Below are 8,423 nucleotides of genomic sequence, written 5' to 3'. Positions count from 1 at the left end.
GATGCTTAAAGGGCAAGAGAGGTGAAAATCTCTATTTTCTGTCATTCTTAGGAGAATGTCAGGTTCCAGTACTTTCTATCCCTTCTTATTATTGTTCCAATTCCTCTTTAATCCACTTGATCAGGATTCAATTATTCAGATTCTTACCTATAGCAGACACTACCAAATGAAAATATTTTGTGGAGTACCACAAGATTTATGATATATGAACAGGACCTAGATATAACACAGGATGTAAAACAAGTGGACTAGTGACAAGGTTTGAATCCTAGTGCTGTATTTTAAATTCTCAAAAACAAAGAACAATCCAGTCATGAAGGCCTAGAATAGAAGACGACTGTATTAATGACCTTGGTCATTAGAGAGCATAGATATTGAAATCTTGGAAAACCAAGAGAAAATATCAAGTCTGATGTGGCAGTGGAAGAACCAAGATGAGAGACAATCCTGAACTAGGAGCTACAAAAAACGTGAACAGAACAGATATAAGTGGGGGATAAAGTGAGGAGAATCAGGTGATGGTAGAAAATAAAATATATCTGAAGTGCTTGCATTTATCTGCTGTTGTCTGGGCATGGCATGGATGGGGAGGACTGGCTTAAAGGTACAGGGTCAGAGCAGACAGCAATGGCACTATGATCCTGAGGAGTTTCCATCAATGTGGCCCATGAACTTCTTCTGGATAGTCTACAGGCTGCTCATTTGTAGTTTGGGGTTTGAAAATATGACAAAGACTATCCTCTAGTTTGTGTCACAAATGAATTTATTGATGACATTGATGTCTCCTTTGAAATAAGGTGCTACAGTATGAATGTGTCCCCTAAAATGTATGTGTTGGAAACACAATTCCTCTGCCCTCATGAATAGATTAATGGATTAATGAGGATTCTGCCTTCATGAATGGATTAATGTTCTCCCACAGGAGTGGGTTTCTAACTATGAGAGAGGCTTTGTTATAAAAGCAAGTTTTCTCTGGCTCTTGTGCTCTTGCACTCTCACCATGTGATGCCCTCTGCCATGTTATGACACAGCAAGAAGGCCATCAGCAGATGTTGGTGCCATGCTCTTGGACTTCCCATCTCCAGAACTATGAGTTAATAAACCTCTATTTTTAGAAATTACCAAGTCCGTGATATTCTGTCTTAGCAACAGAAAATGAACTATGACATAAGAACATTATTTTCATTATTTAGCGGATTTTAAAGGTGGCAGCATGTGGGGCCAATGCTTTGTAGTGCCTTTGTTTCCACCAGAGTTCTCTGTGCATTATAGAGAATATGTAGGGAAACTCAGGATAACTTTCACCAACATTTCCAATCTCCCCAACCAACTCCAACCATATCAATTTTGAAAGGGTTCGGCTTCCCTCCAAGCCCCTAACATGTTTGTTCTAGTTTATTTCTGGTGACTTTAGTGTTTTTAAAAAGCAATATATCATTGTTTCAGTTGCCCAGTATAGTCCTTCAGAAGCTAACTCTTGTAATGCCACACACCTTTCTAGTTTAAGCCCTTACCATAGAAATAGTGGAAACCAATATTTGATTGTTATTAATTGCTACTGAAGGTTTGTAATGTATTTCTTTTGGAAAGAAAACAGATATTCTCACATGAAAATGATGATACAATACATCGATCGGTGAAAATTTGAAGACTGGGTGACTGATTTCAGTGGCAGGGGTGGGGGGAGAAAGACACACAGAGAGAAAAATCTTCTCACTTTCACCTGTTTGACCATAGTTGACTGAATCAGCAATAAAGGTTGTGACATTACCAAGGAATATCAAGTCACTAATATAGACACAATGACCACTTTCTTGTAAGACAGTCTGGCAATCACGGTCACCTCTTTCACCCATAGACATTTGATTTGAAATACTACAGTTGTAGGGGTATCCCAGCTGTAACACACATTTCTATCCAAGTTACTTTTTTAAGTCTTTGACTTCAGCAGCCATGAGATGTTTCTTGTAAAGGAAAATAAAACTCAAATATTTAAAAGCCATTGGGTAAATAAAAAAGTTTGCCCTCAGTTGGTTTCCAGAGTTTGGTGAATTGTTTTAGAAAGATTTTACAAATTTAACAATTTTAATTACAAGAAATAAGGTAAAATGACTGTCACTCTTCAAAAATATGCACTTTTTGTTCCAGGATTTGAAGATGCCTAACCAGAAAGTACACAATTGCAAAGGCAAATTTTCAAGTACAACATGGAGCTTAATCATAATAGTAACATTTATTGAGTGCTTATGTAAAAGTATTATCCCATTTTATAGATGAGGAAATGAACCTACAGAGTTTAAATAATACAATGTCAAACAGGTAATAAATGGCACAGNTTACAAATTTAACAATTTTAATTACAAGAAATAAGGTAACATGACTGTCACTCTTCAAAATATGCACTTTTGTTCCAGGATTTGAAGATGCCTAACCAGAAAGTACACAATTGCAAAGGCAAATTTTCAAGTACAACATGGAGCTTAATCATAATAGTAACATTTATTGAGTGCTTATGTAAAAGTATTATCCCATTTTATAGATGAGGAAATGAACCTACAGAGTTTAAATAATACAATGTCAAACAGGTAATAAATGGCACAGCTGAGCGCTATGCACGAAACTGACCCAAGCCCATGATCTTAACCATTTTACACTTCTTATAGAACTGTGAATGGTATGTATCTCTAGACTACAGGAATCTCATACTTTGCAATTATTTTTGGTCTAGAAATCTTTTCAATAATCTATATGTCACTATTTTGTATAGCCATTTTATGAAACAAGCAGTAAAAAGTGTCTCAATTCAATCAACGTTTATGGAACACTTCCTCTTAGTCTTCTATGTCAAGAAATTACCTTATAGTCAGGGACACAGTCCTGTGTCCTTACAAAGGAAAGGAAAGAGGCAGGAGATGACAAAAGGGGCAATGGCTTGGAGGCCAGAATACCTGGGTTCATCTCTCAGCTCTTGCATTCATTTTCCAGCTGTTCAGCATAGGATGTTCACAGTCAAGAAATTACCTTATAGTCAGGGACACAGACATAATATGTTAAATAAAAAGAACACTCATAGATAATAACTCTGATTGAAGTGACAACTTGTATATCCAGAACTTTCTTGCTTTTAGGTAATTTCATTATTTTGAGCAAATGCAATTTGCTAAATCTCTAACTGAATAAAATGTACTTTTATATCATTGTCAAGCTTTCTATATCATTAAATTCATACATAAAAGAACAGTCTTTGTCAGATAAGGCGTCTTGATTTCTAATTCAGAAAACATGTCTGTTGTAGCAGGTGCTAGATTAGAAGTACTGACCATGCTAAATGTCAGAGGTGTTCAGCAAATGGAGAGATAACAGAGAGGATTGACTATCTACTTAGGGGGTGCTTCATGGAGGAAGAAAACTTTGAGCAGAACCTTGAAGGTTGAGTATAATTTGAATAGAGAGAGAAAGGAAATAAGCATAGGATAAAAGAAAAGAGAAAAAAAGCCTAAGGAGGTCCTCCAGGGGACGTTTATGTGTAGGAAGAGAAAGTTTAAATCCATGTAAGACACCAAAAAGGAATTACTAGAGAGGGAGAAAAAAATAGAAGCAGAGACAGAAGTCAAAAAAGAGAATTTCAAGGAGGGGGCAATAATCCTCTTCAAATCATAGAGATGTGGTGGAAGGTAAGAACAAGAACCAGGCATAAAATGGGTAAGCCTTGAAGCTTCTGGACAGTGGCCCATAGAGTGGAATAGGTAGTAGACAGGCTTGAAGGTTAACGTGGATGCATAGGCAGAGGAAGCAGTCAGTAAATACAGCATGTGTGGACTTTAGCAGTGAAGGGGCAAAGTTAGGTGAAAAGGAAATATCGACTCACACAAAAGGTCATCTACTTTTAAGATAAGATGGTCAAGATTGTTTTGAGGGTAAAAGGGAAGAAAACTGTGACCCAGGAGAGAGCAAAATACCATGGATTAAAGATGTAATTGGAGAGATAAGAACCCAAAAAAGGAGGAAAAAATGTGGTCCAGAACACAGTTGTACCTTACTTTCAGAATAGCAGTTCATTCATTCAACAGATATTTGTGAGGTACCATGTTAGGCATGGGAGGCACAGGAGAGAAAAAACCAACTAACCAACCAATCAACCAACCAAACAACAAAAAATTAGAATCCCTACCTTCGAGACACTTTATAGTTTAGTGGGAGGGAAAGATTTTAAACAAATAACCACTAAAATAAAATAAAATTACAAATGGTGGTCATCATAAAAGAATTAAGTAGTAGCATGAAATAGAATCATGGGGGAAGCTGCAAAGACAAAGCCTTCCTGAAGAAAACCCGAAGGAAAAGCAGGAGCTGGCCATGTGAAGACCTGAGGTCTGGGGATAGAAATTTTCTGAACAAGGGCAACAGCAAGTACACAAGTTCCAAGGTAAAAATAAAATAAAATAATAAAAAAATAAAATAAAAAGTTTGGTATGTTCTAGAATCTAAGAGAAAGCCAAGTAAATGGCAATGATAACAGTGAGCCTCCTGGCCTCCTAGTGAAAAAGATCAGGCCCAGTTCCATTTTCTTTCTGAGCCAAGTGAGAGAGGTGAACCCATCCCACCACCACGACCGTACCAGCACTTTCCCTCTGATTCTGTGAAACAAGGAGAAGGAGCAGGGGCTGCTTCTAGGAGAGGAAGCTCAGCAGGAACCAGGGAAGAAGCTTTGAGTAGTTAGGCAGGCAGGCAGGCCAAGGTAGGCTTGGGCCAACTGAGGAGCAGATGGCTGCAGGAGCAGCAGCTGGGGCTCATCCACAGGCATGTCTCTGGCCTGCCCCTGAGCTCTGGATAAAACTTCTAAGGGTCACGGAACAAGAAGCTCTGTGCTGTGTGATTGATTGATTGATTGATTTACAAATGGACTGATTTTTTTTTAAAGCAACTAATAGTCATTGTCTGCTACCACATGTACCAAATAAGGTGGGTGATCAAGCTAGGCAGTACCATTAAAAATAATTTTTAATGAAATGTAGTGTGTGTGTGTGTGTGTGTGTATGTGTGTGTATGTGTGTGTGTATATATATATAGCATGCAGTTTGATGAGATTCAACAAATGTATACATCCATGTCACCACCACCCCAGTTAAGATACAGAACATTGCCAGGTGGTTCACGCCTGTAATCCCAGCACTTTGGGAGGTTGATACTGGTAGCTGGTGAATCACTTGAGCCCGGGAGTTTGAGACTAGCCTGGGCAACATGGCAAAACCCTGTATCCACCAAAAAAAAAAAAAAAAAAAAAAAAAAAAAACAGTGAGGCGTGTTGGCATGCGCCTATAGTTCCAACTACTCAGGAGGCTGATGTTGGAGGATTGCTTGAGCCCAGGTGGCAGAAGTTGCAGTGAGCCAAGATTATGCCACTGCACTCCAGCCTAGGCGACAGATCCAGACCCTGTCTTATAAAAAAAACAAAAAAACAACCCCCCCCCCCAGGAAAAAAAAAAAAAAAACAGAACATTTTTCACTTCAGCAAGTTCCTTCAGTGCCCTTTCCCAGCAAAGAATGTCATGTCTTTCCCCAAAGGCAACCATAACCATTGTTCTGATATTTCTCACCATGGAATCATTTCACCCTTTTTGAGGGTGATATAAATGGAATCATGCTGTTTGTACATTTTTTGGATCTGATTTTATTCATTATAATATTTTTGAAAAATTTCCACCCAATTTCATGTATCAGTAGTTCATTTATTTTTATTGTTCTCTAGTATTACATTGTATAAATATACCACAATTTGTTAATCCATTTTACTGTTAATGGGCATTTAGGTTGTGTTTTTAACTATAATGCATATACCCACTATAAAAATTTATGTACAAATCTTTTTGTGGGTACATGTTTTCGTTTCTTTTAGGTAAATATCTGGGAATATAATATCTGTGTTATAAGGCCAGGGTAAATTTAACCTTATAAGAAAATGTGAAACATTTCCAAAATGGTTGTAACATTTTACTTCCCCACCAGCAATATATGAGAGTTCCAGTTGCTCCGCATCCTCTTCAACATTATGTACTGTCATTTTGGTGGGTATAAAGCAGGAGTCTCCAACCCCTGGGCCAGGGAACCAGACCTCACAACAGGAGGTGAGCAGCAGGTAAAAGAGAGAAGCTTCATTTGTATCTACAGCAGCTCCCCATCACTTGCATTACTGCATGAGCTCCACCTCCTGTTAGATCAGCAGCGGCATTAGATTCTCATAGGAGCATGAACCTTATTGTGAACTACACATGCGAGGGATCTAGGCTACACACTCCTAATGCCTGATAATCTGTCACTGTCTCTCATAACCCCCTGACAGGACTGTCTAGTTGCAGGAAAACAAGCTCAGAGCTCCTGCTGATTCTACACTATGGTGAGTTGTATCATTATTTCATTATATATTACAATGTAATAATAATAGAAATAAAGTGCACAATAAATGTAATGCCCTTGAATCATCCCAAAACCATCCCTGCACTGGTCCGTGGAAAAATTGTCTTCCACAAAACTGGTCCCTGGTGCCAAAATGGTTGGGACGACTGGTATAAAGTATTACCTCATTGTGGCTTGATTTGCATTTCCTTAATGGCTAATGATGTTGAGTATCTTTTCATGTCCTTATTGGCCATTCCTATATCTTCTTTTATAAATTGTCTGTTCATGTCTTAGGCCATTTTGGAGAGTTGTTAATCTATTTATTGGTGATTTTATGGAGTTCTTTATATATTCTGATTACAAGTATTTTGGCAGATATATGTGCATGTTGTTTTACTATATTAATTACTTTATGTGCATATTGTCTCCTCGTCTGTAGCTTGCTTATTCATTATCTTTTTAAAAGCAGATGTTTTCAATTTGGTATATTCTACTTTTTCAATTTTGTCATGGCTAATACTTTTTGTGTTCTGTCTAAGAGATTTTGTTTACCCCAAGATATCACAAAGTTTCTTCCAAAAGTTTTATGGTGTTAACTTCTAAGTTTAAGTCCCCAACCAATTGCAAATTAATTCTTGTGTGGTTTGAGTTAAAGATTAAAGTACACTTTTCTATATAGATATCCAGTATTTTCAACATGATTTTTTGAAATCAGATAGTATGGAACTTCGAAATTTTTTCTTCTAGCTTAAGTTCGCTTTAGCTGTTCTAAAACTTATGTGGAAATGCAAACACAGTTCTTTTTCAATTTTGGGGGGGCTTTCCTAGATCTTTAAATTTCCACGTACATTTTAAAATCAGCTTGTCTACAACTACCAATCTGGCTGTGATATTGAGTGGGATAGCGTTGGATTCATAGATCAATTTGGGGGAAAACCAATTTTAATATTAGGTTTTCTAATTCATTAGTATAGAATATATCAATTTATTTAGGTCTTCTTAAATCTCAGTAATGTTTTATAGTTTTCATTGTAGAGGTCTACACATTCTCTGTTAAATTCATTTCTAAGTATTTTATAATTTTTGATGTTAATATGACTGGCATTTTGAAAATATCACTTGTAATTTTCTATTCTTAGTATATAGAAATACAATTGATTTTGTCTATTGATATTGTGTGGTGGACTGATCCTTAAGATGCTCCCTAAGATTTTCACTTCTTGATGTTCATACCCTTGTGTGACCTCCCCTTGAATATGGATGTGACCTGTGACTTGCATATAGTCAACAGAATATGACAAAGGTGACAGGATGCACGTGATTCTGTGTATGTGATTATGTTATATAAGATTGTAGCACTCATCTGGCTGTAGTCTCTCTACCTTACTGCTATGAGGAAGCAAGCAGCCATGCTGGACAACCCCATGTGGCAAGAAACTGTGGTTGGCCTCTAAGAACTAATGGTGGTCTGGTCAACAGCCGGCAAAAATACTGAAGTTCTCAGTTCTTCAGTCAAAATTAACTGATTGCTACCAATAATCATGAGTTCAGGGTACTGGGTCCTTGTCCAGTTGAGACCTCCACATGGAAACCCAGCCCTATTCAATTCCTTGATCATAGCCCTGTAAGACCCTGAGCAGAAGATCCAGATACACTGTGCCCAGACTTCAGACAGAAATTGTGAGATAATAAATATGCTTTATATTTTAGCTACTAAGTTTGTGGTACTATTATGCAGTAGTAGAAAATGAATGCAGCTTGTATCCAGTGCCCTTTGTAAATTTGCTTATTACTTCTAATAGTTTTTTGTTTCAGATTCCTTTAGATTCTCTGTGTACATAATATTTCTGGTGGCAAGGACTATTTCACTTCCTCCTTTCCAAATATTTGGTCTTGTTAACTCTTCATTTGTCTGCCTTCTATTTTATTAATTTCCACTCTTAATTGAATTCCTAGTTATTTAGACTGTGTTAATTTCCCACTGTTTGAGGATATATATATAGCATCTTTTGGTTACTGATTTCTAA

The sequence above is a fragment of the Rhinopithecus bieti genome, unplaced genomic scaffold, assembly GCF_001698545.2.
Source record: "Rhinopithecus bieti isolate Rb0 unplaced genomic scaffold, ASM169854v2 scaffold_49157, whole genome shotgun sequence".
Taxonomy (NCBI): Eukaryota; Metazoa; Chordata; class Mammalia; order Primates; family Cercopithecidae; genus Rhinopithecus; species Rhinopithecus bieti.
Note: the sequence above shows the minus strand (reverse complement) of the source record.